At 43.6% G+C, this 27967-nt stretch overlaps 1 protein-coding gene and 1 long non-coding RNA gene across 2 annotated transcripts in view; both read left to right on the top strand.

Annotated features, from left to right (window-relative positions):
• Asic2 (acid sensing ion channel subunit 2) overlaps positions 1-27967 on the top strand; it is a 1069930-nt gene that overhangs the window by 20976 nt on the left and 1020987 nt on the right.
• Positions 822-27199, top strand: LOC120095275 (uncharacterized). Its single transcript, XR_010055705.1, has 2 exons — positions 822-16420; positions 16540-27199. It is a non-coding gene; the product is annotated as an uncharacterized LOC120095275 (long non-coding RNA).

The following is a 27967-nucleotide window of genomic DNA, read 5'->3' as shown; positions in this document are numbered from 1 at the left end:
TGATGCTTTCGGTGGATGGATTTAAGGTTGTTTTTCTCAAAGAACACAACTCAAGTCTATTGGCTAGAGAAGTGGCCTGTCAACCAAGTGGCATGTTCTGGCCCAACTCTCCATTGTAGGGGAGCAAGCACACACCTACACGAGGAATCTCAGCCTACTGCATTCATTCCATTCATTCGGTGTTTTGCTCATGCACTGTCTTTATTTGAGGACCCGATTTAGCCATGATAGGTAAGGCTTGTCCCATATCCTTGATGGTATCTCATACTGTCAGATGGATGTGGATACCTAAACAAATACTTTCATCAGAGATACTGTGGGGAAGTTGTCTGGTACATGCTTAGGAGTACAGCAGGATGGGAGTCACCCATGCCAAATGGGAGTATTAGAATGATAGAGAGGCAAAAATCATCTTAGTTCAGTCTTCAAGAGGAGTGGAATTTCAAAATTTACTTCAACTTTTAAGTGTGTGTGTGTGTGTGTGTGTGTGTGTGTGTGTGTGTGTGTGTGTGTGTGCATGTGAGTCCAGTGCTTACAGAGGTCAGAAGAGGGCATCTGATCCCTTGGAGCTGTAGTCACAGGCAGTTGTGAGATGCTTGACTTGGGTGTTGCGATCAGAACTTGGATCCTCTGCAAGAGCAGCATGTGCTCTTAACTGATAAGCCTGAATTTTTATTTATTTATTTATTTATTTATTTATTTTTTTATTAACTTGAGTATTTCTTATATACATTTCAAGTGTTATTCCCTTTCCCGGTTTCCGGGCAAACATCCCCCTCCCCCCTCCCCTTCCTTATGGGTGTTCCCCTCCCAACCCTCCCCCCATTGCCGCCCTCCCCCCATAGTCTAGTTCACTGGGGGTTCAGTCTTAGCAGGACCCAGGGATAAGCCTGAATTTTAATGGGTGAAATTTTAATGGATAAAAGGAGGAGTGAGCATCTCAGAGCCAGGGACATGTGTCAGTGAAGCCATGAGACTGGTTGACTCAGAGTATGCAGAACGTATGGAATGTGTGTATGGGGAGAGAAGACGCACCAAATTCTCTGCGAGGTTAGATGGAGACAGACAGTGAGGACCACTTAGTTGAATGAGTGTCTCAGGCAGCAGGGAGCTACAGACACAGCCACAATTTACTTTAATTGAAGTCGTGGTTGATGCCTTCCTGCTTGAGGATAGCTGAGGTAAGAAAGATATTGCAAAGGTACAGTATCTGGTTAATAATGTAATAGTTATTATTTTAAAAGAATATTTGTTTTTTTTAAATTTTGCACCTTTTCCTCATCTTCTACCTCTTAATTCTATCTTTGTGAGGCTGAAACTGTGGTAAATTACTGTAGAATGTAGACAATACTTCACGTAGGAAAGTACTTCTGCTATCATCCACTAAGAGAATTAAGTGTAGAGGCAAGCTTTGCATCTGGAATATCCAAACTTGACTGTATGTTGGAGTCACTTGGGGAACTGTAAAATAAAAACAAAACAACAACAACAATAATAACAACAACAACAAAAAGCAAAAGAGAGAGATGAATTGAGAAAGGGAGAGAATCAGAGAGACAGACAGAGAAAGAGAGACAGAGACAGAGACAGAGAGAGATCTGCTTGCCACCAGAGATGTCTGGGCTGAAGTCTGACTATCCAGCTGTCCTTTAGGAGAGGAATAGTTAAACTGTAGTCTGTATACATAAAGGAATATTGGATATATATATATATATATATATATATATATATATATATATTCCTTGGGGCTAGATGAAATGGTCTCCCACACTGCAGATATGAAGAAGAGCTAGTCTCATAATCAGAGAATTAGCTCCTGGAAGCTTACCCTAGCCTGGGAGAATCAGTCTTCTTATCTGGCAGATTTTCAACATTGAAAAGGAATTTGGAGTTGGATAGGTCTCTGCAATGGGTGCTGTACTATGTGTGGTAGCATTCTTAAAAGCAGCCTTAGCCAGTGACCTTCCCTTTCTGAAGTTCTAACTACCAGAAATGGCTATGGACATTTCCTAGCATCTCCCAAAGAGCAATTATCCCTGATTGTGAACGAAAGGCCTATCTGTAGAGTGAAATAAACCCCCTATGCTGCAGGCTTGTTTTCAAATGTGAACAAGTGTGGTTTGTAGGAGAAATTACTTGGCACCCAGCAGGAGGCCTTCTGATGACATCCGGAGGCCTGGGGAAGCTACGAGCTCCCTTGGCTCGCACCCAAGAATGGCTTCACCTGCTGTGCCAAGCCTTCGAGGGCTCCCTCAGCCAGGTGGGCACAAGGTTTATTGGAACCTCTGGTACCCCTGCCTGTGGCCACACATGTGGAAATCAACCTCCAGGGCATCTGTCCCATAGCCCAGATCCAGAGAAGCTTTTGGGGGCACACACAGATTCTCCATTCCATGGAGCATTGCCCCTGGACCCACATTCAGGGCACTAGGGTTGCCCAGGAATGTGGAGAAAGGAGGAGGAAAGTGGTGACAACAATATTGCCTCTACCTGCTCAGAGAAAAGCATTTCCTTGCCTTGTGCCTTAAAAAAAATAAGTAGAAAATAATGGAGAAAGAGTGAGACCTTTGCAGGCAGAGAAGCTGGATTCATATCCCTTCATTGCCTCTAAAAAAGATAGAAACAAAATCACACATATTTATATCCCACCATATGTCTGTTGAGGGTTAGTAGGAACACTGAATTAAGTCAGATCACGGATGTCCAGCACAGAGACTGATTTCTAAGGCACAATAAACTTTGGTAGTTATCTTCTCACAATGAAGGAAGGAGGCAAATCATTAAACAGACGTGACCCAGCCAGGACCCTGATGGATTGGATGGAGGCCGAAACCCCTTCCAGGAAGAATGCAGGTGAGGAAGTTCAAGGTTGAGGAAGCTACATGACATTTAGCGTGTGTGTGTGTGTGTGTGTGTGTGTGTGTGTGTGTGTGTGTGTGTGTCTGTGAGAGAGAGAGAGAGAGAGATAGGGGGGAGAGAGAGAGAGAGAGAGAGAGAGAGAGAGAGAGAGAGGAGAGGGAGGGGGAGAGAGAAAGAGAGAGAGAGAGAGGAGAGAGAGAGAGAGAGAGAGAGAGAGAGAGCGCTGTCCTCAGAGGCCAGAAGAAAGCATCAATATTCTAGAGCTAGAATTATAGGTTATTATGAACTGCTTGACGTGAGTACTGAAAACCGAACTTGAATGTGTTCTTACTTGCTTAGCTATCTCTTTAGCCTCTACCTGAGTTTTCTAAAATTATACTCCAGTCACTGACAAAGTTAGATCACAGCCATCACTGGCCAGACTTCAGCCTTTTCTGGCTGCCCGTTGCTTATGGAAGACACCTCTGTTCTTTGGAGAACACAAGATCAACCTCATGGGGAGTGTGCTGGGTAGTTTTATGTCAACTCATCTCAGGCTAGAGTCATTTTGTAAGAGGGAACCCCCGACTGAGAAAAATCCCCCCTGCTAGATTGGCCTATGGGCAAGCCTGTGCTGTGTTTTCTTGGTTGATGATGATGTAGGAAGAACCAGCTTAGTGTGGGCAGAGCCAATCCCTAGGCTCGTGGTCCTGGGTGCTTTAAAAAAGTAGACTGAACGAGTCACGGGGAGCCAGACCGTAAGTAGCATTCGTCCACAGCTTCTTTAGTCTCTGGCTCCCGGTTCCTGCTTTGAATTATTGTCCTTACTCCCCTCAGTGATGGCCTGTGCTGTGGGCTTGTAAGATGAAGTAAACCCTTTCCTCCTCAAGCTGTTCATCATGTTTTATCACAGCAATAGAAACTAAGGCAGGAAGGAGACCCTAACTCGGCTTCCAAGACAGAATGCACAATGGTCACCAAAGTGTTATTGAGGGAGCTGGAGTCCCTAAGCGTCCCTAGAGGATGGTCTAGAGGCAAGACCCAAGTGAACCAGCTCAGCTTTCGAGATCTTAGTTCCTGATTATTGTGGCCTCATCTGTACCTGATCCTCAGCAGTGTAGCTCCAAGTCTAAGTGTGACTGAAGAGGAACAAGGCTGTAGGTTGGAAGATTCTCACTTTCCTCTGTGGCAGTGTGTGGGACATCTCCAAGGAGATCCGGAAGCAGGAGTCAGGTTCAGTTGATGCCAGTGGTGAGCCATCCCTGCATACCCTGAGCTGCTAGGGAACCATGGGGTGGCTTTCCTTGGGGACAGTGGGTTGAGCAGCAGGGCTGAGTCAGGGCTTCTGTGCCCTTTCAGCCTCAGAAACTCAGCCAGGGGCAGACCTTCATGTGTGGCTATTTATAGTCCTCTGTGGCCAGGGGAGGGAGCTCCGCTGACACCATGTGACATTGCCTCTCTGAAACCTGGGTGGTGAGTGGGGGGTTGTAGCTGACTCAGAATGGCTGTTCTACACATTTCTTCCCTGGCTTTTTTCTCTCTCTCTCTGATCCCCCACAATTTCTACTGTCAACATACCCTATCCAAAACACAGTCCCCTCTGTGCCAGGCAATGCTTAATCAGACAGTGACACTCTCTTAACTCCTCAGCCTGCACATCCAGGCTTGCAGTGTTCCATGGGATAAGTGATAACTTAGGGCAAGCCTCCAATGCACTGTTTCCCCAAAGGTGGAGGCCCTCCCTCCTCCACCCACAACTCGCTGTCACCACATGGCCTTTTCTGTCCCTCCATCTTCACTGGGCAGAAGTCCACTTAGCCTCCCATGCCCAGGCCATGTCATTATCTCTGCAATAGCTTCCCTGGTCTCTTCATACAATGCTCACCCCTGGACACCTGTTTTCCTTCCCTTGAATGTCTTGACATTTTATTTCTGAGGATACCGGTCAGAGTGGCCCTAGAGCATGTTCCTTGGCAGTGCTTTCTCCCAGCACCGATTTCTTCACTCCAGTGGAGTCAGATCTTCTGACAACAGGGTTGGAATATTCTGCATTTTAAAGGCTCTGCTGAAAGTTCTGATGTGCAGCTTGTTTGAGTTAGACCTGGACTGTGCTTTCTGCAGGCCTGACATCATATGCTCTCCCCAGCTCTTCTGTGGAAAACAGGGAGAAGCCAGTTGTACCTTGAGGGCTTGGAGAGGAAAGGCGTCAAGAAATGCTGTGCCCTCAGAGAGTTCTGGAGGTCACAGTGAGAACTGGCACGTCTTCTATCCCTACACAGTGTGAGATAAACAAGGAAGCCCCCCCCCCCCTGTTTTACAGAGGAGGAAACTGAGTCCCTGAGAAGGTAAGGGACTTGTTGAGATCATGCAGTGACATAAATAGGCCATTCATCTCCTCCCTTCCCATCACATTGAGCAGGGGTAGTTTACAGGGGGAAGCAGGTGGCATGCAAGAGATGGCCCTAGGCAGTACAGTGGTCCAGAGAGGCTGTGCATGTCCTGGCTTCACCTTCTGATGCTGGCCCCTTGAGCGCCCTCTGCTGGAAGTCCCTAGGAAATCAGCAAGTGGCACTTGCCACTGGGATGTGAGTATGGTCATGCCAGCATCACAGTCTGGACATACCAGCATCCCAGGGACACTTCCACCAGAGTAAGGGAGTCTGCCTCTTTGACCTAGTCATCTCTGTCATCATCAGGAGTGCCAACTACTCTCAAAAGTGAACCTCTAATTTCAGTTTCTCTCTCTTTTTCTAACTCTCCACTTTCTTCTTTTTAGAAATCTTAAAACATCCACTAAGATTACATGGGGCAGGTGATATGGTTCGGTGGCTAAAAAGGCTGGCTCAGCAAGCATGAAGACCAGAGTTTAAGTGCCCAGCACTTATGTATCAAGATGGTCATAGCTGGTTATGTCTGTAATCCCAGTGTTAGGGTGGAAACAGGTAGATACTGAGCGCTCACAGGCCTGCTGAAATAGTAGGCTCCTGGTTCAGTGAGAGCCTGTCTCTAGGTGATATGACAGAGTTCTACAGAGAAAGGTAAATAATGCCTTGCTTCAGCCTCTGCAGAAGCACGCACTCATGCTTACATGGTACACTTGTGTGCATGCAACATGCACATCCAGCACACACATACCGGAAATTGTATAGTATGTGTCTCAGTGGGTAGACCACTTGCTGCACAACTTTGAGGACCTGAGTTCAAGTTCATAGAAACCCATAAAGCCAGGTGCTGGAGTGTAAGTCTGTAATCCAAGACTCTTACAGTGAGATAAGAGGTGGAGACAGGAGACTCCGTGGAAGCTTGGGAGTCAAAGTTTGAAACAGCAATGAAACCCTGTCTCAAAAAGGGGAAAGGGGAGAAGAATGTCAAAGCTTTATCTCAAACACACACACACACACACACACACACACACACACACGCACACACACATGATTATACAGTGCACAGGGTCATGTGCCAGGCACTGGACAAGCAATGTTGTCATCATTATATAAGTACCTGCTGTTGGTTTGTTCTCTGCATCCTGTGAGCTCACTCATTCAACTTTCATGACAGATTGTCAGGATAGAACTATGACAATTTTTTATTTTCAACAGATGAAGATATACACGCTATATACATGCTTCAGAAAGATTAGGTGACTTCCTCATGGTCACATAGCTGGCGTGGTACAGAGCTGGGATCCAGTCCTAGGAGACATGTATTTTCTGTGCACAAAGCCTGGGACACCCAGTATGAGAAGGCTCAGTGGGTGCCATACTACACTGTCTGTCTGTGTCACCTTCCCCCTATTTTCCTTAACATAGCCACATGCTCCTTTCCCTGAACGACACAGGTTCTGTTAATTTCAGCTCTGTTTCTCTATGGACTGACTTGTGACTGCCTCAGAAAGTGGATTGCACATGCATTTCAGTGGCAGCACAGCCAAGGATGGGGACCTGGCTGGTTCACACTGAGAAATATAGTATGTGTGTCTAGGTTCAGAGAGATCCCTGCACGCCAAGCCTTCACTCTTGATTCTGACTACATATGTTAAAGCAAAATCAAGTGCTACATGACTAGTTTAAGAATGAGGAGGGTTATCAATCTAGGGAAGGAAGAAGAGGTACCAATAGACCAAGCTGGAATTGGTGAGAGAGAGAGAGAGAGAGAGAGAGAGAGAGAGAGAGAGAGAGAGAGAGAGAGAGAGAGGTAGGTGGCGGTGGTGGCAGTGCTGTATCTTAGAGTTTTATTGCTGTGAAGAAACACCATGACCAAGGCAATTTTTATAAAGGACAACATTTAATTGGGGCTAACTTACAGTTTCGTAGGTTCAGTCCATTATCCTCAAGGTGGGAGCACGGCAGCATCTAGGCAGACGTGGGGCTGGAGGGGCTGAGAGTTCCACCTTTTGTTCCAAAGGCAGCTAGGAGAAGACTGACTTCTAGGCAGCTAAGACAAGGGTCTTAAAGCCAATGCCTAAAGTGACACACCTAGTCCAACAAGGCCACACCTCCTAATAGTGCCATTCCCTGGGCCAAGCATATACAAACCATCACAGGGCTTTAAAGATCACTTCAGCTTCTACTTTCTAGAGTGCAGAATGAAGTCGGAAGGGTCATCAGGTGAGAGAGAGAGGGAGAGGCAGAAGGATGACAAGAGGACACACAGGCAGGGGGCCCAGCCCTATGATTATTAGTGTTTCTCTTTAGTTTGATGGGTTTTAACTTTCCTCCCTCATTTGTTGTCTTTTTGGCCTTGGATAACAAATGGTTAAATTGTGATAAAAAATACATGTGCCTTCTTTGGTGAACCTTGGGAGGTTGTCTGTGCACTACAGCTGTGAGTTCTCACTAACACTGCGGCTTCTGTGCAGTCACACATAAGGTGTTCCCCATCCTGGCCCTGCCTCTCTGACCTGAATTTTAAGGGAACATTTATGCTCCAGTCAGGGCATGGCGTGATGGGGGAAGGCCTGCGTCCCCTGGCATGGTTGCCTGCTTTCCAGAAAGCTGGCTTACTTTCAACACATGCTTTGAGTGGCAGCATCATCTTTACCTCAGAGTCTCTACCTCCACTGAGGCTTGATGAGATCAGAGGATGGAGTTTCTGCTCATGGGTACGCAGACACATGAGAAGGGGGGTCCTCCCACACTCAGCATGCCTCTCCCCAGTTTCTTTCTGCAGTAAACTGATTCCTTTCCTGCCAACCACCATTACCTCTCTGGTCAGATAATGGTGAGGGGTCAGTAGAGATTTCTAGGCCCTAGCCAAACCTTCAGCCACACTCTGCCCTTTAAGATGCCCAGGCCACTTGTATGCTCATTGAGGTTTGAGATGACAGGTATTTTGATGTGTTCATTCAGAGAAACCAACCTGAGATCTTAAGAAAGCACTCACGATACTCCTAAACACTCATATGGTCATGGTGGTTGACAGAAAAGAAAATCAGTCTACAGTAGAGAGAAACTGGGAGGAGACACACCGAGGGTTTGAGGATCTTTCCTTATGCATTTTATACCCCTGAGAAGAAGCTCAGTCCTCTGGATGCATCATACTTCAGTGGAGGTAGAGTACCCTTGAACCAGCACACCCAGGAAGAGGCTTTATAGGCAGAAGCTTTATGGCTTCTTTCTGAGCCAAGATTTTATGCACCAGAGCTCTGATGAAGCTCCAGGTTCCAGCAGACCTGACCAACCCATGGCTCACACCTACGTGGCTACATGCTTTGGAATCTTCCCAACACAGGGGCACGACTATACAGTCTGGTACTTGGGGGATTGTGTGCCAATCTCAGCCATGGTCTGCCTGGTCTCTGACATAGGTGGCGTTGTGTCTATAGATCATGTCATTCACTGATGCAGCCTGGAGTAGGGGCTGACATTTCCTGTCCTTAAGATGTCTAGCAGCGACCAGGAACCAACCTGTTGTTTGAGTCATTTGAGGCAACTCTCTTCTGATACTTGTCTTTGAGTCTCCTGGAGGTCTTGGGAGGTACCTTCCATCCCTTAATACATCACCTTCCTGATTAAACTAGCCAGAGATGATTCTGTGGAATTGGCACTGTCCCCAGCACTGCATTAAGACCTTCCGTTGGTCAAGGAGAAGATTATGATCTTTCATCATCCCCATCTACTGTGACTCAAAAAAAAAGAAAGAAAGAAAGAAAAGAAAAGAAAAGGAAAGAAAAAAAGACAAGATAACCTTTTCATACTGTGTGCATTCCGTGCCAGCACCTTGGGATGTACTAATAGTAAAGCCTTGTCATCCAATGGATCCTGCCAAAATGACAAACAGTGGGAGAGAGAATGCCAGGCTATACAGGGGAAATAATGTGCAGCCCATGCAAGCCTTGTCAGGGACACTGAGGAAGAAAACTGTGGGTCTACCCTAGGGTGCAGGGATGGCTTCCTGGAGAAGGTGATTCTTACAGAGGAAGGACATTGTAATTGTATGCAAATGAGATAATGTACAGAAGAGCCCCATGCCTGTGTGAAAAGGACACATATAGAGATATGACATGGGGAATTTCGGGAATTACCAATGACTGCAAGTTGGTCTTCTCAAGCATGTGTTGAAGCTGGAGCCCCTGATGCAAGAGCACCATGCAAGGAATTGATCTGTTTGGAGTGGGTGGTGCCTGGGAGGTTAGTTCTGGGATTGTCTCAGGGGTTTCCAGAGATGGTTAGATCTGAGGGCTCTGATAAATCTGGTAAATCTTTGATGGGTTCATCATGTGGTGGCATCATCAGGAGGTAAACCCTAGGTGTAGGGCATGTCCACGGGGCTACAACTTTCCCTCACTCCCTTCTGTATTTGCTCCTTTTCATTTCCTGGCTGTCTCCATCTGAACTGCCTCTGTTCCTCTACACCCTGCCTGCTGTCATGGGTTGAAACTTCTGAAACCATGAGGACAGCAAATCTTTCTGCCTGTAAGATGTTCTCTCGGGTATTAGGAAGTAAAGTCTCTCAGAAGAGGTTCCAAGGAGAATAGCATCTTCCAGGAACTAGCAAGATTAGAACTCCCCCCCTCTCCACCACTTGAGGGCACAGCAAGAGAGCAGTCATCTGTGAACTAACAAAACAGCCCTCACCGGAAACCAGGCCATGCTGGTTCTCTGATCTTGGATGTCAGGCTCCAAAACTATAAAAATTGAACGTCTGTCTCTTGAATCAACTCAGCCTGGTATTCTGTTACAGCGAGCTGGTCTGACTGTGTGTGGAGCTGAGGTAGCTGAGGCAAAGGTTCAGATTGGAGGAAGGGAGCTTTGGCTAATGAACAGTAGGAGGTTAGGCCTTCATCAAGAAGGGAGGGAAGAATCACGTGAGGAATTTAAATAGTGAGGTAATAGTAATATCACACACCTCTTAGCAGGTCTTTGGCAGGTCTAAGGAAACTGCACTGGAGGGAGTGAGGTGGGACTGGTTTTGCAATCCCATGAGTTCTGAAATGCTCCTGTGCAGATCAGTGAGCCTCAGGCTCATGGGACAGCTTTTCAGCTGTCTTGTAGACTATTAAATATTACAGAAACCATAGACCAATACCAGCTGAGCATCCTCAAAGTGCCAGGCACCATTCTAGGTGCTGTCTGAATGTCCATTCTTTTACTGACCTCTGGGATCTATTTCTCTTAGCCGCTTAGTAGTGGCATGACTAACACCCATGCCACTTGCTGTGAAGATGAAATGACAGTGTTTTCAAGAACATTTTCCATGGGGGTCACTTGTGATGGCAGCCAGTGTCTCAGGTAAGATAGAACTGTTCCACCCCATAGGTATCGAAGACAAGGCTTTCAGGAGCCCACAGACTATTAGGAATGTCTGCTATATTTGGACCTATATTCTCTGGCTGTCAGCCAACAGTGTGTAGCCATTGCTACTGTCATAGTGACTCAGAAATTAGAACAAGAGGTATATGTGTGACCAAGGTAACTCTGAGAGCACAGACGCCACCCCATTCACTACTGAGCAAGGATGACTGCAGGTCCAGAGAGCTGGATGCCATGCTCTGGAAGTCTAGGAAGAGATATCGTCCTCCTGCCTGTGCTGAGAAGAGACCCACCATGACTCTGAGTGGTGGTGCCCATCTCTTTAATCCTCATGGCCTCTTACTTTGATGCAAGGCCACTATGTCTATCTGGAACCTGACAAGCATAGAACCTCTTGCAGCTTCAGTGCTAACAAGGAGCAGCATTTCAACGAGCTGCTGTGATGACAGAGTATGCTATCACCAGTGGGGGGGGGCTATGCACTGGGGTGGGTGGGGGGAGTCTAGATGTTTCTCATTAGCTAAACATTTTCTAACTGTGTAGAGAATTTGGGAGTCTGGAAACCAGTGGAACTATTGGCTGGGAGTGGCGAAGCCTGGCTCCATGAATTTTTGATGGACTCCCCTATTGAAGATAACAGTGTGCCCTTGAAGGTGGATAATTGAAATTCAGATTTGGCTATTCTATCGCTTTGCGATATTCTTTATGAGGCTGCTTTGCGTTTCCTGGTGACTTAGTTGCAGCTTTAGTGACTCCATTATGGAGAAAGATATTGATTTGTCAGGGTGGTGTCAGAAGCACTGCTCTGATGGAAATTGATTTATCTCTCTCTGAGCAGCTTGTGTTTTTAATTCGTCTTTGCCTTCAACAAGGTGTGGGGTTAGGGTGAGTGTGAAGGGCGCCTCCCTTACCAGGACTCCATTCACCACCACACACTGAATAAGGCTTGGGGTACAGTTTCAGCCACAGCTTTCTGTTCTGTACTTGGGAGATAAAATAATTCCTAGTTTGCCTCTGTTGGTGTTCATAACATTTGTGTTCAGCCCTTTCTGCCTTCAACACAGATGTATATAGCTGAGTGTGATGGATGAGGACCATAACTCCAAGGTCCAGGGGAGAATGGCCCTCTCCTCTGCCCTCTTCTCTTCTCCCTTCTCCCTTCCCCTCATGTTCTTTCTACTCTCCAAGAAACAAGTCAGCATTGAAGCAACAAGTAAACCAGGGAGTTCACCATTCACATTCAGATGATTTGCCCAATGATCCTTTTAATTGGAAGACCTCATTGGCTTTTGATTTGGCCCCTCATCTACTGTGGCAGTATTGTATTTGCCTGCCTGGGCTGGACCTTCTTCTCTGCCACTTCCCACTTGTGTGTGCTGGGGACTTATACAATCTCGTAAGACTCAGCCTCTTTATAAATATCAGGAAAATAACGGTGACAGGGCAGATCATGAAATAACGCATGGAAGATTTAGCATATCATCTGTCCTCATAATAATAAGAATATGTTAAATCGAACAAGAAAAATAAGAAAAGACAATACTGATTATTTGTTGTGTGTCTGTTCTGTGACTATGTCGACTATTGTCATACAAGAAACAGACTCTTGACTCTTAGTGTCATGGTGGAAATATGCTGGGACTTAGGTGACTTTTCTAACTGTACAGAGAAGGGTATTGTGGGAAGAACAAGAGTCAGAGAAAATTTCCTAGTGCTAATATTGGTAACAGAGTGAAGGTTGGTTACACAAAGAAGATGGACAAACCAGGGTCTGTGACATCCCTTAAATATGGTGACATCACTGGATGCTGAAATATTCCAACAGACTGGGAATAAAAGTGTATGAGAGTGTGGGGCAAGCTGTCATTCCAGTGTCAGAGTTCAAGCCTTCATCTTGAAGTGAAGGAACAAAGACTCCCTTGTGGGTGGGTATCCTGGAGACCCCAGAGCCATCACAGGATTTCTGTGAAGGGAGGGTCTTGGCTTGATTGGGTGAGTGGGTAGAGAGTCTGAGAAGACCCTTCAGGTGTGAGTAGTAAATTGAGGCGCTCGAATGTATAGCAGGGTCACTGGGAAACCTTTCCAGTGGTCCAGATGATAAGAAAGACTAAACCTGGGTGGCAGTGAGCTGAGGTCAGAGAAGGCAGTAAGGAGACGAGATGGAGGAGTGGTGCTGGGAGGGGATGGCTATGGGGGTGGAAAGGTGATGGGTCAAGCCCTCCTCTACCGGATGGCTGGTGGTGGCTGTAGCTTCTTAGGGTTCCCATCTCTAATGCTACAAACTAGATCATTTAAAATGATAGCAATTTGTCTTCATACAAAGGAGGCTTTAATTAAAAGTAAGTGATAGGTGAGTCCCATACTCTTTTTAACATTTAGAGAATGCCTTTCTGGCTTATTCTGGCTTCTGATGATGTCAGCAGTCCTTGGGCATTCCTTATGTTATAGACACATCATTTCAATATGCACCCTCATTATTACATGACTGATTTTTCCATCTATGCTCCCATGACTGGATGGTATTACCAGTCACGCTGAGTTAAGGGCCCACCCAGCTCTAATTCCACCTCATCATGACATCTGCAGTGACTCTGTTGGCAACTAAAGCTGAATTCTGAGGACACTGGGCTTTAGAACTTCAATCCATCATCTGGTGCTGGGACACAAAGCCAATCGCGCTCCATCCTCTGCTGTTTTTAATTCATATCTTTTCTAACATTGAAAATGAATTCACTTCACCCCACAGCCTCTTACTATTCTGGTACCAACATATCATGCACATTAATCACATATACAGAGACAGACAGACAGACAGACAGACAGACAGAAAGACAGACACAGCCATACACCAGAGAACCAAAGAGTGTGGAGAGAGCTAGAGCAGAGAGAGAGAGGGAGAGAGAGAGAGAGAATGAGAGAGGGAGGGGGAGAGAGGGAGAGGGGAGAGGGAGAGGGAGAGGGAGAGGGAGAGAGAATTGTATTAGATTCTCACTGGGTTTGGAGAGAAGCTGTAAGCACAGGTGGCAGGAATAGATAGAGGAGGAAAGATGGAGGAGCCTATATTTTAGTACTTCAGGTATGTTGAATTTATATCTTTGTTGTGATGACAATGTAACCTTCTAGAAGGATCCTGCATATCCCTGTAACACTTTTATATATTTCCCCATGATTATCCAAAAAGAGATCAAGAAGCTTTGTGACAAAAACTGACATTGCTAGCCCAATGTAATGGTGCACACCTTTAATCCCAGCGCTCGGGGGGCAGTGGCAGATGGATCTCCATGAGTTTGAGGACAGCCTGGTCTACAGAGCAAGTTTCAAGATAGACAAAGCTACACAGAGAAACCCTGTCTCAAACAAAACAAAACAACCCCTTCAAAACCCTCAAAACTCACAATCACCATCACCATCACCACCATCCTCCCCCACCACCACCAACAAAAACAACTGCCTTACTTTGGGGACAGGGAATCACTGTGAGGGCAGGAGACAACCTTGTCTGCCATTCTGTAGGTTGAGTCTTACCTGGAGAGGGAATCCAGGTGAGATGATGTAGGTTTATTAGTTCTTAGTGTTCTTAGTTCTTAGTTCTCTGCCAAGCACCCTGAGAGACTTGATGATGAGCTAGCCATATATCCTGACTTGAGGAAGCTCATAATTGTGACAGGGTTTGTGGCTGGACAGGAGTGTATGGCTCACAGGCATAATAAGACAAAGTAAAAAAGGGGACCAGATGGAGGAACAAACTGGTAAGCTACTATAAGAATTCTTAGAGGGGAGTGTTGTGCATGCTTGTCTGTGTGTCTCTGTGTCAGGGGAAGGATCTCAGAAGGGAACATATCTCAAACTGAGCTTAAAATCATGGTGTTCAAGGAGGCTGGCTTTCTAGGAACCCAGATTACCTAAGTGTTCTTCTAGTGCCCAGTTCCATTTAAGCAGGAGGTGAAAACATCAAACGACTTACTCTCTGGCTTAGGGAGGCCATGCTAGCAAGGTGACATTCTTGCTTGCTGGCCTAAGATGACACTCATAGTGCCATGCAAAGAGGGCTTGTTCCCAGTCTCAGACAAGGACCCAAGGCTGGGGGTAACTTAGGGTAGGGTCAGCTTATGGTAAGTGACTATCATGGTGGAGAGGTCATGTCACATCATAACAACTAGGAAGCGGGGAGAGAGAGAGAGAGAGAGAGAGAGAGAGAGAGAGAGAGAGAGAGAGAGAGAGAGAGAAGAAGGAGGGAGGGAGAGAGAAGATATAGTCCTGTACCGGTAGGCTTTTCAATTAGTCCCAGAGAGTTTGGGGTGGTGGCATCCACACTCAGGGGAGTCTGTCCCCCTTAGTTAATTATTTCTAAAACACCCTCACAAACACTCAGAGGCATGTTTTACCAATATCCCAGGTGTGTTGACACCCAACAAAACTGACAATCAATACTACACATTACACATATGAAATCTAATATTCCAGTGTGTTCAATTCTTTATGTCATCTTCGACAAGAAAAACTGTTCAGAAGAGGAAAACCATGATGAGGACAAGGTCCAGAAACAGCTACCAGGGGAGGATATTAAGGAATTTAAATAAAAAAATGGAAATTGCCATCCAGGAAGAATCAGTGATATTTGAGCTTCTTTAAGACATAAGAAAAGGACAAAGGAGGGAAAGTTGCTAAGGGATGGATCAAAAAAGGCATGGGTAGCAACATGAGTTGCCAGATAATGTTTGTCATGTACCCATCATTCACAGAGAAACTATGCTGAGCATGAGGGTCTAAATAGAATGGTTGGTTTGAGTGGCAGCAGCCTCCAGTCACAAGAAAGGCTCACCCAGGCACTGAATAGCTGCTTACCATAAGCCGTATTTGTAGTCTTCCTGACCATCATGACTGATTGGAAAAGATGACTTCCTGTGTACTGAAACTGAAATGTTCAAGCTCCCTAAAGACAGGCATGGTCACACAGTGTAGTTACTTCAAGAGACTGATGAGTATAATACAGAACATTGCTCACCATTGGCAGCAAAGTAGGGTGTGGGTTGGAGTTCTCAGGAGAACTGAATGAGAAGAGGGTTGAAACTGAAACAAAATGAATGGGGCACAGACTAATCTACTGATTCCTAAGGGGGGTGACTAGTTACTGAAATACACCCAGTGGAAGGAAGTCTAACTGTTGCATGGGGTTCTTTGAGATTGCTCAGGTGACCAATTTTCCAAGACAATGATCAAAGCATGCATATTGTTCTCATTAGAGATTGTCCTTGAGGGTAAAGTCAGAGTTGAACAGAATTACCAAATTATCCCAGGAACCATTAAATGTATTTGTCTTAACTGACTTGTCTGCTCTCTATTTCTTCGGTCTTTCTCCTTTCTATAGTGCTCAACCATTTTCAGTCATTCTCCTGTGAGCACTAGGGAATGGCCTTGGCTCTATCCACGACCCTACCTTTTGGATCATGAGTTGAACTTGTCTCCTGCTTTCAGAGAGTCCACTAAATGCTCGCTGTCTTCAACAAAGATACCTTGTTGTGGAGGAAAGAGCGATGCTAATTAGCAGGTACTAGACTAGTTGTAGTGTGTGCTTGATCTACTTTGGGCTCTTCCCACATCTTCTGCACAGGTGGCAACCTCAGCAGTTGGGAAGGATGCCAGAAAACATAGCAAGCATGTGGCGGGATAGTTTATTTCTCTCTTCACATCTTAGGTAGCTCCTAAGCTTTGAAGAGAAGGACCACCTGTGTGAAAGCCTCTTCTACATCCCTTGCAGCCCTCCTCCAGAGTTCCTCTGCTCAGTTTAGAGCAGGAAAGAACACATTCTCTTCTGAGTTGGTGAATGCCAGGTGAGTCTCCCTTCTCCATGAGCCAGGAGCTTTTTCTGGGGGAACTGCTTAACGAACAACCAAACAAATCCTTTCTTAATCCAGAAAATCAGATTTTTTTTTCATTCAACCCATTGCAGGCAAGAAGGAGAAGACGACTTGGAAGACTGCATTGCCAATTTCATCTTGCTCTGAGCACATCCCGCCATGGGAATGGCATGTGATGAGCAGCTTCCAAATCAAACTTTGCAGGGGAATGACAAAGCCTATCATCCGATTACTTCTCGTGTCTGTTCAGAGGTTAAAGTTCCTAGAGAGCAGCAGGTGTTCCACATATAGGTGAAGGCTGCTTAAGTCCAAGACTAGAGGCTCAGGCTCTCATTTCCAAACACAATAGCTCATTATTACTTCCTGACAGGTGATGAGGAGCAAGTCCTCAAGATTACTTAACGCTTATGTGATTGATACGTGGTGAATCTTGGAAATATTATTCTTTTTCTACCTTTCTTTCTCCACCTCCCTCTACCTCTGTCTTTGGACCATGGCTGAAAGCTGAGAGGTCCTTTTGGAGAGCGCACGCTGTCACACCAGCCGACTGATCACCAGTAACTAAGCACTCACTTCAGACCTGTTGCCAAGAGTGGAGAAGATGCACCAGCCAAGGTGCCATGGCTCAGGGTGCTGTTGAAGACTAGAAACCCCTCAGAGGCTACGTAGCCTCTGGATAGCCTCATGACTGTCTCTTTCCTCAGTTTACTTGAAACTATATTTGATTTGGGGAATAGAGATCTTCCAGAAAGAAAAGTCCCACATTTGAAGAGTCCAGCTGTACAGTCATAAAACCAAAGAGAAACGTCAGTAGATCCCCATCCTGTCAAGAGAAGCTTCTACTTTTGTTAATATTTCAACCCAAGAAACCATCTTTCAATATTTTCATGCACACAAGGTTGCAATGTCTTATAAGGTGGGAGTGAGAGATTATTCTCTGTGGCTTCTGAAATCACTGCCCAGGCAATAATATTATTGTCTTATCTTTAGAATACCTTGAAGACCAACAAAAGGTTAGTTTCATATGACAGCTTCCTGAAGAATCCAGGATTGGGTAGGACTGCATTCAGTGTTTGTGAGGCACCTGTTCTGTGGCTGCTTTAAGCTCAGAATGACTAAGACAAGGAGTTAATTCTTTCTACTCATCTTCCCCCTGTCTGCCTTGTGGACATGTAATAGGGCTTGAGACATGGCATGAGACATGGCTTCTTCCCGCCACGGCCTTGCCTCTGAAAACCGATTAATTTTTAATTTAAGAAGTTTGAGACGGACCATTCTTCATCTTGATTATTTGTTGATTTGCTAACACACCTATCTAAGTTTTTATTAATTAATTAGTCACAGTATCTGTGGTGTACTAAATGTATTGAGCTGGTAATATAATTCTTAAAGGTCAATGTCTCCCATTTAAATCAATGTCTGTTATGTGTAGGGGTGTTTCGTCTACATGTATGTCAGTGTGCCATGTGAGTACCTGGTGTCCTCAAAGGCCAGGAGAGTGTGCCAGATTCTCTGGGACTGAAATTATAGCCAGCTGTGGCTCACCAGATAGGTGCTGGGAATTGTCCCCTGGCCCCCTGGTCCCCTGGAAGGACAGTCAGGGTTTAATATCATTACCATTTTACACAGGAAAAAGACAAGAGGCTTGGTTATGACAAATCAAATTACTTAGGTTCACAAACTGAGAAGGAAGAGCAATTGTTAAAATGCTGATCTTTCTCCTCCTGAATATCTCATTTTCCCCCCAATCAGACGACTGCCTTGTCCTCAAATACAATTTCACAGCAATTATGACTGTTTGGGAAAATCACCTTTAGTGACTAATACATACCTTTTCAAAAGGCTTTTGTTTGTCAAATTTCTTTGAGTGTGTTAGCACATGGATGTGCATTTGATGGTTTTAATTGTTGCATAGAAATCTGCTGCATTCCCTGTCTTTTTCATACATGTATACATTGACTGTGTTGCCCTATATCCCTCCCACTCTCCATTTTATGCCATCAGTAGCCCCCCCCATTATCTCCCTAGACTACATTCTTTTTTCCTCAACTAAATGTTATATAACATATTCTCTCCCAATGTTGCTAAATAATCTTGAAATTAATTTATTATACGGCAAACTAATCCATTGAGGTAATTTCCTAGAACAGTCTCCTCTTATGAGTCACTCTGCCTGTGCACTCTTTTGCTGATTAGTTCCGCACTGGAGATTCACACACACTGACTTCTTCCTCAGGGTTTGTGTTTTATAGGGGAAGAAACAGGAGTCCAAAACAGATGGGCTGGGTTTGAACGCAAGCTCTCACTCATAGCAATGACCCTACATTGACGTTTTCGTTTCCTCACCTATGAAATGGAAACAATAAAGTGGGTCAGAGGTTGGAAATGCAGCATTTAGTAGGTAGATGACATTCTTTGCTCTTTGGACCATGGGGTGAAGAGTCACTATGATTGATAGACCATAAACTTAACTCTGCTTTCCTGTCCGGGAAACTCCATAAGTATGACATAAGAGTGCTATGTTGCACTGAATTTCTAAGAGATATATATATATATATATATATGTATATGTATATGTATATGTATATATATATATATATTAACTAAAACCACCCTGTGATCTTAGGTAGATGCTCAGCTATAGGGTCACAATGAGTGACAACTATTTTGAAGGGTAGAGACTGATTAGTGGCCAGTCAAGCCTTACACATAATCCTTTTCTGACTAATCAAATCCCCTTGAACCAAGTGGTTGATGGTATGTGAAAGACCTGAGCTTGGCAGAAGACACTGTCTGACCTGAGCCTGGGTGCCGGGTAGACTTTGCAAACTTTCTTAACCGATGATCTTTTTCTTTTTAAGAAGGACTTGTCATCTGATAAGGAGGCTTAACAAGATCCTCTCCCCAAATTGGATTTGACATATGCCTGGCACTCGGGCAGCTGAGCCTCGCTTCCCCAGTCAGTTCTCTGAAGCTACAGCCCTGGGCATCAGGGCTTTGTTGGTCCTCTGCAGACACAGCTGCTAATCCCAGGCTAATGAGCAATCCCCAGGCAGAGCAGCACGAGGCAAAGGTACTGGGATTGGGAGAGACTTAGTGGGTAAGGGCAGCACAGCTAGGAGGAACTTTGTTTCCCTGGTAACAAAATAATGCAGGATTCTTGTTGCTTGTTTGTTTGTTTTGCAGAGTTGCTCCTGAGTCTGGCTTAGACCAGAGCTCTGGGTCTTGTCTCTCTCAGACCAGCCCAGAAAGAGGAAGCCTTAGAGCAAGAGCAAAGTGGTTGCTGTGGGCTGGCTGGGTGCTCACGCTCACTAGTTTCCCTTGTAAACCTACATCATAAGTAGGGTGACAGAGTCATCTCATGTCTCTTCAAAGTTTCCTAGACTTATCCTTTGTTTTTACTTTTTGAGAGAAAATTGAAGTGTGTTGGAAATGAATGACTTCAAACATGATAGGTATCTGGAGATGATCCTGGAAACCTCAAGCCAAAATGTGAATTCAAAAATTTTTATCACACACATGCCTGCACATGTGGGCAGATGATACACAGACATGAACTGAAACACTTAGTCATAAAGTATGTATGTGCTGGGTAAGATGCATCTGTGCACACTCATGTGCACACAGAGTGATGTACCCTGAGAAATTCTTTTCCATGGATTTGTGCCTAATCTTATTAGAGCTCTGAAATCTAGAAAAAAAATCATTTGATATATACAGGAGTTTGTTTCTCAACTTAAAAAGTAAAAGTAAATTATATGAATGATCAGATCTTGGGGGAAAGGCTTAAAAGCCAAACCACACATGAGAAGATGTAGGTCTACACAGCAGTGACCTTCTACCTAAACCTGTCTGATAGCAAGCACAGTGTGTATCTGTGAGCATGAATAACATTACTAAGTGTCAGGTTTTGATCAGCAAGAACTCAAAGCTATGGTTGATGCACATTATTGGCCAAACTACTTTTATTTCTGTCATATAAGTGAGTGGTTACATATTAAAGATAAATACATTTTGCATACTAAGTTCTAGAATTTTCACACTGAAGCTGCCTGGATCACACATATACATGGGAGACATGGACAGAAGAGCACCTTGTGCTTTTGCTGGTCTGCATAAAAAATACAAACAAATTAAGTAGCAGTCAATGGCAGAATGCAAAGATAGACGTTGGCGCAAGCCTACTGTGAATATGAATGGACTAGAACTATCAGCATAATCAACATGGACAACCTCAAGAAGCATGGTGTTGAACAGAGGAGAGGGAGCAGACTTCAGAGGCCATCAGGAAAGCAAAAGAGACAAGACTGAGCCATGCATTCATTATCCATATGAAATCCACATTTGGAAGGTTGAAATATAGGTTGAAAGTAGGAAGAATAGATTGTAAGCAAAAAGTATGAAAATGAAATTCCATACAATCTGGGGCTGGGGCAATAGCTCGTTTCTAAGGCACCTGATATATAAGCAGTGTGTAAGCTTGTGTGTGTGTGTGTGTGTGTGTGTGTGTGTGTGTGTGTGCATGTGTATAAGAGGTAGGCACCATGGCACAAAATCCAACCTCAGTGCTTATAGAGGCAAGTCAGACAGATCCCCGAAGCTCATTACTCAGAGAGTCTAGCTCAATCAATGAACTCAAGGTTCAGAGAGACCTCATCTCAAAAACACATGTTTATGCCACCACTGCTAACACTTGAGGGAATATTGGGAAGGAGAAGACAGGGGCTATGTAAGAGCTGGATACAGGATGAAAGGCTGGGAAATGCCATGGTGTGGACTCAATGTGACTGTTGCCATCATTAACTCACGGCATCTGTGTTCACCTGCATCGGCCCACACAAGATTGCTCCTGTCAATGATCAGTCATGAAAGATGGAGAGATTCACAAAACAGTGGAATCATCTTCAGCTCTGTACCTAGTGCATCTATCAGTTAGCTCCAACCCATGGGCGTACACATGGTCCTGGTTAAACTTACTGGCCCATATAACCAAACAAGTATTCAGGAATGTGAGGGACAGATTTAAGGGGTGGGGTGGAAGGGCTTAAACAGTGGAAGCAGGGAGATAGGAGAGGGTGGGAGGATGCATTCTGTGGAAATGTCTAAGAATAAAGTTAATAAAATAAGCTGGAAAAGATGGATGAAGACACACATTGATCTCTGAATCCCACTTGGAAGCACATACACATGCATGAGCACCCACATGAACACACACACACACACACACACACACACACACACACACACACACACACTTATTCATTAAAATAATAGAGGTCTTCCATATAATCTTATGGGACTAGGACAAGGAGGCTAAAAAATGCCAGATGAAATTTATTTTAAGAAACAAATCATTAGCGACAAACAGAACATGTTTTAATGTGCAGGGGGTCAGTAAGCCAGGAAGACATAATAAATCTAAGCATATATGCACTTAACCATAGGGTTTTAAAATATACTGAAAAACATCAACAGTGACTGCCCTTAAAGGGAAAATAGACATGACCGAAGTTATAGCGAGTTTAAATAGCCTTCTAAGTCACTGATGAGACATCTGATTCTCAGTGGTAAAGCGGAAGATCCGAGGCCACAATGAGCTATCTTGCCCCAGTTGATGTTTCTAGAATGGACGACACACGCCAGAAAGCACAGGCTTTTCAAGTATGCTCTTGCAACACAGATCCCACAAACTAGTGCAAAGCATCTTAAAAGTTTAAAGTTTTGTAGAGCCTTCGAAAATGGCATAATCAATTCAGACGACAACACGAGTACATATTCAGAAACTAAGTGGTATATTGCTAATACCGGGGGAAACTATAAAATATCCCAGAACCAAAGTCAATCCAACATTGCAACATGCGCAGCGTGCTTCTGAGGGTCCTTGCGGCTGCAGGAGAAAGGACTTTTGTTGCAGCATCATTTGAAGGTACAATTATTTAGAAATGCCAAAAAGCTCAAGCAGAGCAATCTTTTTGGAAAAGGCTAAGCCCATGTATTCACCAGGGAATTACAAATTCGTCAAAATGAATACTAGATATTTTTCTGAATGCATGCAGACTGGCTTCAAAGGGGCACTTGAAACACGGAAGTGCCGATGGCTTTGTGGCATGAAAGTGGATGGTGGTGTGGTCAAAAATCAGGCACGCCAACTTAGGGTTACAGAGGAAAGATAGGAGAGGCAGACCAAGAATCCCTGAAACCATACAGGCAAGGCATACAAGGAGAGAGAAGGGATAACACACGAAAACAGGGAAACAATGACACTCTTCTAGTTATACCCCATTTCCAATTAGATTTCCTATTTCTTAGTTATGTTTCAAACGTTTGACTTTTGTAAACTCACTAAGAATAAAATGTCATGGGGCATGGTCATGCCTTTAGTCCCAGCTCTAGGAATGCAGAGGTAGGTGGGGTTTGAGGACAGCCTGGTCTACAAAGTGAGTTCCAGGACAGCCAGGGCTACACAGAGAAACCATGTTTCCAAAATGTTAATACACTCAAAAATTAAAGAAAAACAATGCAATGAGTGCTAAACCCTAAAAAATGAAAGCAGACTGATAAATGGATCAATTTTATTTCAAGTTGATACTGTAACTAGCCTGAAGGGCACAAAGAAGGGACTGTCCCCGGCACTTTGAACACAGTGTGTGACCGACTTTAGCCTGGCAATGTGGAGTTGTGTAGACGGACTGCTGAAAATAACTCATGAGCCCTTCCCAGCCAGTATGCTCAACATGCCACTGTGAGTGGAGTAACGTGAAACTATTTTACATCCATTTAAAAGGAACAGAAGAAGCTGGTCCATTCTAGCACTCTGGGGATTGGAGTGTGAGGGTTGAACTGGCTTCAGCAATGTAGCAAAACTCTGCCTCGGTCAAAACAAAACACAGAGTGTACAAAAGGAGTAATATATTGATGGCCTTGAGGATCAGGCCTCTCACGGTGAAAGAAGACGTGCAAACATACAGTACGGGTGGCCGAAGTCAGGGGAGAATCTGCAGCAGGTGTGTCGAGAGTGATGCCTTTGAGATAGGAATAGATATGTTCGCATGCCCACTGCATGCCTGAGTGAGCATTCAACGGTGCTGATGCACACACACCCATATGCACATATGAATTGTGAATATGCACGTCTGCATAGATACAGAACAGGCCTGTCTTCCCTTGTACGACTTACTGAAAAAGCCAAGAATGCAAATATACCAGGAATAATAAGTACGACTAACACTTGATATTTTTGTCCCTGCAGCTATTTCTCACTTAAGCAAACAAGGACTTCTCAGGGAAGTGGCTCACTCCAGAGCTGGAACGGAGTACAAAAAGATGAGCTAGGATAACTTGTTATGCAGGAAAAGGAATAATAACCAAAGAGACATGCTAAAAAGTGGTGTGAAGGTGTTGCCAGGACACGGCAGACAAGTTCAAAAAGTGACAAATGACTAACTTGAGAACGATTTGAGTACTAAAATAGGTGAGTAGTGATGATAAGCCAAGAGGGAAAGTCAGAATTTATGAATCAGTGCTTACCCCAGACGGATTTGCTCCATCAGACATTAGAAACCGCTATAGACGAGAGAGATAGTAGGCAGATACATATTAAATGATAAATAGATGATGTAGTTGATTGCTATATGGTAGATAACTAATGATAGATGATAGCTGATACCTGACTGGTAAACAATAGATAGGTAGGTAGAGAGACAGACAGTTAGATGGTAGTTAACATATGATAGACAGGGGTTTTTTTTGTTTGTTTGTTTTGTTTTTTACTTCTGGTATACAGTGAAATGTTATATCTAGCTGCTCACTATGGAGAAAGAGCTAGAATTTATAAACTGTGTTGGTGCTATCGTGGTGAACATGGATTAGGCAAGCATCATCAGTGGATACCAAATCAAGGAAGTATTTGGGTCCGATGAAATAAGCATGATTTAAATACTTCCCACATGGTGATTATTAGGTGAAGTAGAAAAAATATCGGTAACTCCGTACTAAGAAGATCACAGCCAGCTGACAAAGAACCGTGTCAGCTTTGCCAGCAGAGTCTGTTTGGTGAACATTGTGTATCTGTCACTTGATGCTTTAAAGCAGTGCACGGCTTGAATCTCATCCCAGGATTCAGCAGGAGGCTGGAAACTGATGACTTCTATGAGGTGGGATAGTGTTGTCCTTACAGGTGATGAAAGCTCTAGAAGTGTTCTGGATTATCCAAAGCAGTCCAATAGTGGTAATGTTCAAGTTCGGCAGAAGGGAGATGTCCCAGAGAACACAGATGCACTGACAAAACTGGACCATACTGAAAAACACGCTGACGTAAGTGCATAAGACTGAAATTTGCATTTGTGATCTCAGGATGTGTCCTCAGAATCCGCACCGAGGTAGTCAGAGGCCTGTGATGTACGTAAGCGTGAGGGACTCTCAAATGTTCAAAATGCACATGCACAAGCGCACAGGCACATATCAACACACACAGAACTCAGACAACTTCGAACTGTGGAGAGTCATATCATGGGAGGTTGGGTGCAGAGATTATCTGAGCATGTCTTTTGCTGACTTTTATTTTCATAATTTTGTCATTACTGGTTTCCTCCATGTTGTGGCGGGGCCCAGGCAATGTGAGCGTTGATTGTTTACAATGAGGAGAAAGGTATAAAGTTAATGATCTAAGTTTCTATCATAAAGGCCAGCAATAAAAGTGAACACATTATGCATAACCCTAAATGATAAAAGAAAACGAGTCAAATTGGAAATTAAAACGGAAGATGAGAAAAAGAAACCCAATAGCAAACACGTTTTCTTTTAAAAGTTTAGAAAGCTTGGTAAACCCATTACTAGCTGAAAAGCCAAATGACCTATAAAACTGTAATTAATAGTAACTGCAGATCTCAAAAGAAACAAACTAACAAACAACAAAAAAGATCAACAAAAAAGGTTAGCAATGTCTATGTAATTAGCACATAGAAGTAGTAGAGACATTATAAATCACACTTTGAAATATACATATGTATAATTCATTTCTCATTATTTGAGAATTTTGTACGTGTATACAATATATTTGGTCATATTAAGCCCTGTTTCCTTACTATTCCTCCATGAACCCTATCTGTTTTCCACTTCATTTCCTCTTTCAGCAGACCACCAGGTCCAACGGGACTGCATGTATGTGCCTCGGTGTAAAGCCATCTACTGGGGTGTGAGCAGCCTACAAGGAGCTGCTTCATTGAAGGAAATTGACCAACTCTATGCTAGCAGCCTTCAAAGACTAAAGCTCCCAAGGAAAAGGGCATTAGCACTATTCAATGCCCATTTGCACAATATAAACTCAGCAAGCTGGGTGGATACCTCCTGGCAAGTCAAAGACCTCAGTTTGATTAAATACCACATACAGGGTGCCTTATACTCATGGTGAACAGAGGGCAGGGAACGTCTTTTCCCCTGAAGACCAGGGCAATGCCAGAATGTTCAGTCTTGTAGCCAGTGCAGTATGAAGTCAATAGCCTGAGTAATAAGTCAAGAAAAATAAAAGCATACAGACTCAAAAGGAAGAATTTGATGAGTATGTCTTTATAGTAGTTATATACACATAAATGTTTATACAATTAAATAAAAATTATTTCTATAAAAGTAATCATGTAAACTTGTTTTACAATTCAAACATATAGATAATACAGTACAAGAAAATCCCATGGAGTGAACAAAGAAAGCTCCAAACTATTTCATGAATTCCTCAGTATCTTGGGATATAAGATGTAAAACAAATTAAATTGGATTTCTACATATTGGTAGAAAATAATGAAAAACTGAAACAAAAACTATTCATATAAACATGTAACATATGTGAACATATAAAAATATGTTCACAGTACCAAAAGGATAGAAAGTACTCAGTCATAGACTTAACAAAGTACATGCAAATTTTTCACTTTAAACACCTTAAAATATTTCAAAGAAAAAATCTTGAAAGTCTTAAATAGAAAGATATACTATATTTTTGGATTGGGAAAATCAATGTCATAAAAGTGTTTAAGATTCTACAGTAATCCATAGTTCAACATAATCCAAATCATACTTCCAAACAGCTTTCAAAAATAGAAATAGATGATTCTAAAATTTACATGAACACACAGATCATGTAAAATAGATGTAACAATTTTGATTTAAGAAGAACAAAGCTGAAGGCCAGCAAGGAAGCATAGGAGGTACAAGCTGCTACCAAGCCAGACAACCTGAATTTGCCTGAATCTCACATGGTTAAAGAAAAGAACCAACCACTGCAAGTTATCTGTGACTTAACACACATAGTATGGCATGTGCTTATGTGTGGGGAGTTGCCCTTCACACATGTACCATGGCGGTGTGTGTGTGTGTGTGTGTGTGTGTGTGTGTGTGTGTGTGTGTACTCATGCACTAACATGTATACAGAACAGATAGATTGGTTAGATGATAGACAGACAGACGGAAGAGAGGTAAAAACAAATTTGGAAGTCTCAAACTGCTTAGCTTCAAGACACAACAAAATAGTGATTAAGATAGCTTGCTAGCAGTCAGATATATCAGTCACGTTAGCAGATCAGAGAGTACATAAATAGTTAAATAGTTACATATATTTGTGGTAATTTTTTACAAAATAGAAAATAATTCAAAACAGAAAGTCTTTTTGAGGAAATCGTGCTTTTCATTGAGATGATATCCTAGAGAAGAGCCTGTCATGTGTGTGTGTGTGTATGTGTGTGTGTGTGTGTGTGTGAAATACCTGACTTCACACCATACATTTAGTTAGATGCAGCCATTAAACATCAATGCTGAAGCTAAAATTATAAAACAATGAGAAGAAATCAAGAGAATATCTTCATGAAACAGACAAAAACTTCCTAAGACAAAAATCAGCAAACACTGACAGGAAAATGAAAAGAAGATATACTTCATAAAAATTAAATCATGCACCATTCTAGTCAACAAAAGGAATCATAAAAAAATGTCTAGACAAACTCTGAGAAAATATGTCTTGAATATATTTCTGGCCCAAGGCTTCTGTGAGGAACATACGAAGACTGCCTCCAATGAATAACAAAATGAGAATGTGTTGTAAATATTCACCAACCCCATCTTCTGGTGTGTGCCTGAAACACAGGTCATCTGAGACCAAGAAAAAATGGCTCCCAACCTCTTGGCAGACCATTCGGTAAAGTCTTAGATACTTCAATTGTGTTTACTTTCCCTTTGCCCTGGAACTTACCTTCCTTTTTCCACGAAAACTACAAATAAAAATACACAATAAGTGCTCCCACGACCTTAATTGAAGTGGCCAAGATCTGGAAATGCAGGGCATGGAGATGAATGGATGAGTAAACAAACCATGCTACACTCATGTCATGGAATACCATTTAGCAGGGACACAAATGACTCCATGCTATAAGTAACACCTAGGTGAATCAGGAGTGCACACAGCTAGGGGATGGAAGGATAGCTCAGCAGTTAAGCGTACTTGCTACTCTAGCAGGAGACCTGAGTTCAGTTCCC

This window comes from Rattus norvegicus, chromosome 10, assembly GCF_036323735.1.
Source record: "Rattus norvegicus strain BN/NHsdMcwi chromosome 10, GRCr8, whole genome shotgun sequence".
In the NCBI taxonomy this organism is placed as follows: Eukaryota; Metazoa; Chordata; class Mammalia; order Rodentia; family Muridae; genus Rattus; species Rattus norvegicus.
Note: the sequence above shows the minus strand (reverse complement) of the source record. Positions and strands in the feature narration are given on the sequence as shown.